This window comes from Pseudophryne corroboree, chromosome 3, assembly GCF_028390025.1.
Source record: "Pseudophryne corroboree isolate aPseCor3 chromosome 3, aPseCor3.hap2, whole genome shotgun sequence".
NCBI lineage: Eukaryota > Metazoa > Chordata > Amphibia > Anura > Myobatrachidae > Pseudophryne > Pseudophryne corroboree.
The window spans coordinates 214639922-214649795 of NC_086446.1; the positions used below are offsets into that span (position 1 = coordinate 214639922).

A 9874-nucleotide genomic window follows, 5' to 3' on the forward strand; every position below is an offset into this window, starting at 1 on the left:
TAAAAAATAGGATAAGGATAGAATAGGCGATATATAACTAAAAAAGGAGAGCTTGGAGCTTATCTTAGTATGAGGAGTCAATGAGATACACCCAACGTCTTTCATCTGTCAGACTTCATCAAGGGGTGATAAGCAATTAACAAGGACTGAAATTTATACCTGGTATGATTGAGGGAATGAGCTGTGACATCATTTCCTGTCTTAATTGATATAGTGCAAAATACAGCTCATTTATATCTAAAAAACAGGTTGGAGCTATCATATGTGCTGGCAGGGACATTCAATATTTTATTAACATCAAAATGAGTAGTATAAATGCTTAATTTTATGAAAAACAGTAAAAGTTATGAGGAAGCGGCACTTCCACTACACTTCTTGTGTCCTTAGATGTTCACTGCACATGCTCAAGCGCCCCACTTCCTGTCCGCAAGTATCTGTAAGCTGTGGCTCGTGCGCATGTGCGGCCGCCCCACTTCCTGGTTTGTGGGCAAATGGAGTCCGCGAGCCGAGTCCCATGACGGCTGTGCGGCTGGTATTTTACTCCCCACTTTGGCTAAGAAACCTCCCTCAATATTCAATTGGAAGTTGTGGTGGCCATTTTACTGGAGTCCAGGACTTCAGACCTCAGCAATTCATTATATGTACCAACAAGACATGAAATGAAGTTAGAAATATATTAGTAAAGTGAATATAGTGGAAAATAATTTATATAGATGAAGGGGGATACCTTCATAATAAAGTATATATATATATATATATATATATATATATGCGCTCATAGCAGTATCAATATAAAATATAGATAAATATAACTATGGTGTATATATGATAAGGAATACAATAGCGCAATAGATATTTAAATGTAGGGTTTGAGAATATTTATCTGCATAAACCTTTAAATTTCATAGAGGAACCAGTACCATATTATTTTGAGGTGAATATATATAATAACTTAGGTGCAGGGATATGGTGAGCCCGATATGGAACATCTGTTCACAGTTGGTATATAATTATATGTGAGTTATATATTATATTTAAACATATAATTACAGGGATAGTGAAGGAATATACAAATTAAGGGATATAGAATATGGGCATCATCATAAGTGATGTTATGACTGGTGATAGTGACTAATAGTGACATAAATTATGTAGTGGTGACATAGTCTTTGAGAGTGAAATATATTTGGGCAAAATATATATAGGTACCGCTCAATCTGATTGATGGTGTAGCCTTATTACAGTACTTGATCTTCCCACAAGGTCTCCCATCTGGTACTAGTCAAGCCCTACACTGCTTTGCTTCCAAGATCAGACGGTTTTGGTCGTTAAGCCAGTGTGGTATGACTGTATCTTTCGGCGCATATATCAGATATTAGCCTGGTAATATTCTTCTGCAGTTTTTTCAGTGCTTCAGTTTCTCTATTCATCAGATTCTTAGTGAAAAGTACTAAGTATCCAAAGCATTATGCGTGAGTCACCCTAAAAATTCGATAATGTATGCGTTATCCAAACTTCATAAGCATGACACCCTTCCATCTGGGAGACCCATCATTTCCGCAAGGGACTCTCTCTACCAACCTGTGGCTCAGCTGTTGGACAGTATATTACAACCCCTGCTGCTTACTCAAAGGTCTTTTTTGAAAGACACTACCCCTTTCTTGATCAAACTACAGGAACTTGAGGAAGTCCCAGACCACACTTTGCTCTGTTGTTTAGTCTATACACGTCAATCCCACATGAAGATGGTATGCGGGCGATGAAATCTTTTTTGGACATGAATCTTCACCCTGATTTGTTTGACCATAAGCTTTTTCTCACACTGCTTGAATTAACATTGTATAGAAATTACTTTCTTTTTGATGGTGACTTTTTCTTACAGCTACAGGGGGTGCGTAATGGGGTCATCGGTAGCACCCTCGTATACTAATGTGTTCATGTTTGAACAAGAGGATAGGATGTTCCTTAGAAACCCTATTGCTAGGGATAACATTCTGATGTACACGAGGTATATTGATGACGTGTTCCTGATGTGGGTTGGTGGTCAAGAGTCCTTTGATTCCCTTATGACAGAGATTAACAACTTTGTGTCCCCTATTAAATTTACATACACATGTAGCAATCATGAAATTAATTATTTGGACGTCAAGGTTAGATTGGAGAACGGGACTATTCAGACTGAGATCTACTCCAAACCCACAGACAGGAACACGCTCCTCTTAGCCTCAAGCCATCACCCAGAGTCCCTTAAGAAGGGGCTACCCGCATCCCAAATGATGAGGGTGGCACGTATTACTAGTGATGGCACAAAAGTACCACTACTATTGGACAACATGATCGCTAAGTTTGTGAGTTGGGGGTATGATAGGAGATTATTGGAAGAGCATAAACAGCAGATTCTTTTGATGCCCAGATCTGATTTATTACAATCAGGACATAAAAGTAAACAAAAAATCTTACCATGGGCCTGTGACTATACTACTATTAGTGCTAGTCCACAGAGCAACTAAAGCTCTGTGGCCCATTTTTGCATCTGACCCCGATTTACCAGTGCTAAAGGAAACCAGGCCTATTACAGCATTTAGGCATGGAAGTAATCTGAGAGATCACTTGGTAAAATCAGATATTACAGGCATGGGCGGTACTGTCATCCCCAATGTCCAATATAAAGCACCAGGATGCTATAGGTGCCCTAAATGTGCCACATGTAAGTATATGGTGGCATGCAAAGATTTCAAACACCCACACACAGACAAACGGTATACCATCAGACATGTCATCACATGTAGCACATTGTTTGTGGTTTACGTGGTGGTCTGTCTGTGCAGTTTGTTCTACGTCGGCCAGACTACACGTAAACTCAGCGAGAGGACGGCAGCACATAGATCTGCCATCAAGTTGACTTTAGAAGGCAAATCTATTGACCAACCAGTTGCACGCCACTTTAAGAGGACGAACCATACCCTGGAAGATCTTAGATATTTTGGCATAGACCATGTGCCCCTGACCCTCAGAGGGGGAGACCGAGCGAAGGTGCTGTTGGAAAGAGAGTCCAGATGGATAATGAGGTTAAATACCTTTGCACCTGGTGGTCTTAATGATAAGATCAATTGGAATGTCCTATAGGAGCCCCGTACCCTAGTGTGGTATATAGTGGGATTATTATACTCGGATACGAATCTTGGGGTGGTTACCTATAGATCATATGTCATGGCTTAGAGTGCATGGGTATATGGGTAATACTGATATTTGAACTTTAATATTAATGTTAAGATAAAATTGAATTATCTCACTTCCTTGTAGATAAATATAGTGGCATGTGCCTATATATTGAGTCTAATTTATGAGTTTGTATGTCTTAATTAATATTGGTAGGTGTTATATTTGGGGTGATTGATCCTCCCTTCATATATTTATATACGGTTATTTGTCTCTACAGGGCACTTACATATGTAAATTTTTTTGCATATTTATTATCATGTTTTCACTATTAATGTTGGTTGTGATGTCATTTTTACAGTTTGCCTGTCCTGGCTAGTGGCCATGGGGCAGGCTTTCTTCCAATGACCATAGATCCAACCCCCTGCATTTCCAGACCGTGGAACCTGTGACACGCACACTGTGTGTCTCTATGGTAACAGTGACGTCTGAGGAGAAGGGGGAAGTGGATGGTGATGGCCGGAAGCACGGACCCGGTGTGCGGCAGCGAGGATGGCACAGACTGGTGCAGGTATTTTAATGTTTGTTTTGTCATGGTTCACTGATACTGTATTTGGTACTGAGAACGGGGTGTGAGCTCCAAAACGTTTACCTATCAATACATTGTTTTTGTCATTTGCAAGCCTCCAGTGCCGTTTGTTTTGAATCTGCATGCTGATTTGTATCCAGGCACGGGGTGAAGGTGATTACATTGATGGGAGTGCCGGCTGCTATGGACTATATATATATATATATATATATATATATATATATATATATAATATATATATATATATATATATATATATATATATATACTTTATTATGAAGGTATCCCTGTTCATCTATATGATTTATTTACCACTATATTCACTTTACTAATATATTTCTAACTTAATTTCATGTCTTGTTGGTACATATAATGAATTGCTGAGGTCTGAAGTCCTTGACTCCAGTAAAATGGCCACCGCAACTTCTAATTGAATATTGAGGGAGGTCTCTTAGCCGAACATAACGCCGAGACCAAAAGTGGGGAAGAAAATGCTAGCCGCACTGGCGGAGGCGTGATGGGACTTGGCTCGCGGACTCCGTTTGCCCTCGAACCAGGAAGTGAGGCGGCCGCACATGCGCACGAGACGCAGCTTACAGCTACTTGCAGACTGGAAGTGGGGCACTTGAGCAGGCGCAGTGAACATCTAAGGACAAAGGAAGTGTGGAGGAAGTGCCACTTCCTCATAACTTTTACTGTTTCTCATAAAATTAAGCATTTATACTACTCGTTTTGATGTTAATAAAATATTGAATGTCCCTGCCCGCACATATGATAGCTCCAACCTGTTTTTTAAATATAAATGAGTTGTTTTTTGCACTATATCAATTAAGACAGGAAATGATGTCACAGCTCATTCCCTCAATCATACCAGGTATAAATTTCAGTCTTTGTTAATTGCTTATCACCCCTTGATGAAGTCGGACAGACGAAAGGCGTTGGGTGTATCTCATTGACTCCTCATACTAAGATAAGCTGCAAGCTCTCATTTTATAGTTATATATTGCCTATACTATCCTTATCCTATTTTTTACAATTTTTTATACTGAATTACCATTTTTTATATGTCCCCTTTTTTATGTGTCCCTCGATTTGTTTTTATATATGAATACTGGTTCTTACCTCTGTGTCTAGAATAAAATCATTGTCATATCTTTTAAACAAACACCTTTTGTCTCATCCTGCTTAAATACTAAGGTATTTTTTAGTTTTATTACCACACTTCGTAGCCTTCTTTTAAATTCAATAAGATTATAAACACTGTTGGTCGCTGTTACCCCTATTCCTACGTCCACATCCTTTCTAATAGCATTTTACCTAACACTTAGGGGCTAGCTTACACCCTAAAATATTAAGGGAGTGTTTCATACAGGTCAATAAGTGACTTGTTATAATATTGTTGTGTACATGTACATGTGGCGCCCTACTTCAATTGCTTGTATATATATATATATATATTATATATATATATACACACACACACGTATATATCTACAGTATATTTGTACCTCTTGAATTGCAACATAGTTTTGTTCAAGGTACAAAGTTCCTGGCTCTTTTTCTTTGTTCCCAAATAAGAATTAGCCCTTATGTCCTGTGTTAATATGTCATCAAAAGGCAATGGCAATGAAAGTGTTTTTTATTTTTTTTGTAGACCTTGTTAATGTCCTCTTTATTAAACAAGACCTTTTAACAGCTCTGGACCTAAACAATTTATTGTTACATTTCTTACATTCTTTGTTTATTATTTTCTTAAAGGACATGTGAACTCTGAAAGCTTTTCAGTGTCAAACTTCCAGACATTCAAACATTTGATCTTGTATTAGTCTATTTTCCTTTCTGTCCTCTAATTTCACTGTAGCGGTGATTGTCACAACATATACTGTAGTCTCTGTGCTCATATATATATACATATATATATATGGAGTAAAGATGCGGCGGCACTCAAACAGACTATTAGTATGCAAAAATCAGGTCATTTATTAGGACCTCTTAACCGACATGTTTCGGGCCGGAGCCCGTCCTCAGGGTCAAACAGCAAGTGAAAACATACAGATAAAACGTACATACATATATACCAAACCTAAATGAATGTGAACATACTCACCTGTTCATCGGCGCTCCCGCCCGCCGCCCCGCTTGGCTGTGTACTGCGTCGCTGGAAGCTGGCGTGTCAGGTGCGCCGGAAGAACAGGGTAGTAACCATGGGAACAGCTTTGGCGTCGCACTGTACGCCGCTGCTGATTCCCCAGTGACATCCTAAAATATACAAACGAAAAAGTGCATTATTATTAAGACACCAGTGAAGAATAAAAAATGTTAAAAAAACGGCATTTAGTAAAGCATTGACTGTCTGCAATATTAGAGGAATAAGTATTTGAAATATCGACATAATACTAATAGTATATCTGATAATACACTCTAAATTTACTAATAGGTGTTGCCCACCTTAAACACTGCATATGGTTTGTAATAGTAATAAGGGCCAGTCAACCGGTGTTGAGAAATAATCCAAAAAGATCTACCTTGTGTAAATGGGATACTAGTAAATCAAGAGAACTAAAGAAAGCTTTGTAGGCTCATTTGTTCATTTAATCCTCTGGGAGCCAAAGTGTCAAGGGAAAATATCCATCGGGTCTCCTTCTGTAAGAGACGCTTAGCTCTATCCCCACCCCTCGGCAATTTTTAGTTAGTTAGACATCTCATCTCATACTAAAAGTCAAGCAGCACACTTTTTGAGACCCAAAAACGGGTGCTTTAGATGCCTTGGATGCGCCACTTGTAACACCTTGGTGTCGAGCACCACGTTCAACCATCCACACTCTGGCAAAAAATTGAGCATTAGGCATAGGTTAACTTGTACAACTACACATGTGGTGTATATCTTGCTCTGCCCATGTGGACTCGTCTACGTGGGTAAGACAATACGCCAATTTAGAGAGCGGATGGCACTACATCGTAGTGCCATCAAAAAAGCATACGAAAAGGGCACTAGTGATCAGCCTTTTGCGCGCCACTGCCTACAAGCTAAACACGGGGTTTCTAGTATACGAGCTACCCTTATAGACCATGTACCTATTATGCCGAGGGGTGGGGATAGAGCTAAGCGTCTCTTACAGAAGGAGACCCGATGGATATTTTCCCTTGACACTTTGGCTCCCAGAGGATTAAATGAACAAATGAGCCTACAAAGCTTTCTTTAGTTCTCTTGATTTACTAGTATCCCATTTACACAAGGTAGATCTTTTTGGATTATTTCTCAACACCGGTTGACTGGCCCTTATTACTATTACAAACCATATGCAGTGTTTAAGGTGGGCAACACCTATTAGTAAATTTAGAGTGTATTATCAGATATACTATTAGTATTATGTCGATATTTCAAATACTTATTCCTCTAATATTGCAGACAGTCAATGCTTTACTAAATGCCGTTTTTTTAACATTTTTTATTCTTCACTGGTGTCTTAATAATAATGCACTTTTTCGTTTGTATATTTTAGGATGTCACTGGGGAATCAGCAGCGGCGTACAGTGCGACGCCAAAGCTGTTCCCATGGTTACTACCCTGTTCTTCCGGCGCACCTGACACGCCAGCTTCCAGCGACGCAGTACACAGCCGAGCGGGGCGGCGGGCGGGAGCGCCGATGAACAGGTGAGTATGTTCACATTCATTTAGGTTTGGTATATATGTATGTACGTTTTATCTGTATGTTTTCACTTGCTGTTTGACCCTGAGGACGGGCTCCGGCCCGAAACATGTCGGTTAAGAGGTCCTAATAAATGACCTGATTTTTGCATACTAATAGTCTGTTTGAGTGCCGCCGCATCTTTACTCCATATACCAGTGACCCAGAGTCACCCGGAGGGCACCGCAGCAGATATTCTACAGGCGTTCAGGAGTGCCGGGCCATCCACAAACTTTCTACATATATATATATATATATATATATATATATAGACACACACACACACACACACACACACACACACACACACTGAGTACTGGTGTGGTACCCTGGGACCTGGATGTACCCTAAAATATATACCAGGGTGTCAATAAATGTAAATACATATGTAGTTTAGATTGTAAGATATATGCTTAATGTTATTTGAGTTGCATGTTTGAGTAAAATCCTCTTTTCAGCAGGACTGTATATTGTTTACATGGAGTTATGGACATTAGCATTCACAATATTTACTTACTGTAAGTAATGCCATGCACTTTAAGAGAAATGCTGGTGTACAGTGAGACCTATAATAGTAACCAGTAGATTAAGATAGTAGGCTGTTGTTGCCAGCTGCACACGGCAAAGGGGATAGCATGAGCAGCTGAGGACTGAAGATGGTTCATGCAGGCTGGGAAACATTAAGAGGTCTATTCATGAAGCAGTGAAAAGAGTGGAGAAGTGAGCCTGTGGAGAAGTTGCTCATGGCAACCAATCAGCTGCTCCATACAATTGTATAGTATGCAAATTATAAATGTTACTTCAATGCTGATTGGCTACCATGGGCAACTTCTCCAGTGGCTCACTTCTCCACTCTTTTCACAACTTCATGAATAGACCCCTTACTCAGTTATAGAAACCGTTGGGCAGACTGCTGTGGTGATAGGAGGTGCACAGCTTACCTAGAGGGACCAGAGAAATATAATGCCTGTCCCAGGTGCTCTCAGCAGCAGGAGAAAGAAGTGGCAGCACTGATCTGTTCCAGAGCAGCAGGTGAGGACCAGCAGCACTGAGAGCATTAGGGGGCTGAACTTCAGAAGGCAGATCCAGGCAGAGAGATTGGCATCAGGAGAGGTGGAGTCCTGCTCTCCTATTCATAAGCTACAGGCACAGCTCCCCTGAATAAGGGTAGAGCTGGAGGCATTCTGGGAGGCAGGTAAACTGAAAGAGCTGGAGAGTTCTTTAATTCTGTCATACCATTGCTGCACACACAACAGTTTAAGAATATTTGCCCCTATTGACTTCAGTTTAAAGGAGCTGTCTGTAGTTAGCCAAAGCAGTCTTAGAAAAGCTTTATTTTGGCATTGCAGTCCTGCCCATGTGATTTATTTACTACTATTATTATTATTATTAGTAGTAGTAGTAGTAGTAGTAGTAGTAGTAGTAGTATCAGTTATTTCTATAGCACACACATATTCTGCAGTGCTTTACAGAGAATATTTTGCCCATTTGCCTCAGTCCCTGCCTCAGTGGATCTTACAATCTATGTTCCCAACCAAATGTACACACATTCACACTAGGGCAGTGGTTCTCAAACACTGTGCCGTGGCACCCTGGGATGCCGCGAGACACTTGCAGGGCTGCCTTGGCTTGGTTTTCCAGGACCAATTTAAAACAATTTATTGACAAAGTAATAGGCACAACCAGTAATTGTGGCTGCCAATCATAAAATATGTGGACAAACAGAAGCAATTCCTATCCCTCACCACATAAGTGAACGTAAGGATGACATAAAAACACAATTTACATAATTTAATATTTTTTTCTAAATTTATCAATAAGAAACTTTTGGCCTAGGGGTGTCGGGAAAAAAATTCTGATACTCTAGGGCGCCGTGATTAAAAAAAGTTTGAGAACCACTGTACTAGGGTTAATTTTTGTCGGGAACCAATTAACCTACCAATATATTTTTGGATTGTGGGAGGAAACAGGAGTACCCGGCGGAAACCCCAACAAGTTTGGGAAGAATATACAAACTGTACACAGGTAGGAATTTGGTGGCAATCAAACTCACAACTATTGTGCTGTGAGGCAGTAATGCTAACCATTACACCACCCTTACTGAAAACACTTCACCTGAGGTATCTTTGTCCCTGCAATAAATTATGCCACCAGTGAAACTTGTCTTTTTTTCTCAAACCTGGTTTGAGACCGCAAATTTCCACAGGGAATATTAGGAAGCTGTTAGCCATAATTTCTTAGTTGTAAAGTGAATCTGTTGCCACATTCCAGGAGGAAATAGATCGAAAAGCCAGTTACAGCTCTCCTACCCATTCACTTTAGGAAGCCGGTCAAAGTGAATTCTACCTTATTCACAACCTTATAAGGGTTACAGAGTATTTAATACCTCCCAGAGTTGTGAATAAGTGTTCTGAACAGTTACAAAACCTATATTTCC

General features: G+C 39.9%; 1 pseudogene; it reads right to left on the minus strand.

Annotated features, from left to right (window-relative positions):
* Positions 1-1235: 1235 nt before the first annotated feature.
* LOC134898380 (5S ribosomal RNA) lies at positions 1236-1355 on the minus strand (annotated as a pseudogene).
* Between the last annotated feature and the right edge of the window lie 8519 nt (positions 1356-9874).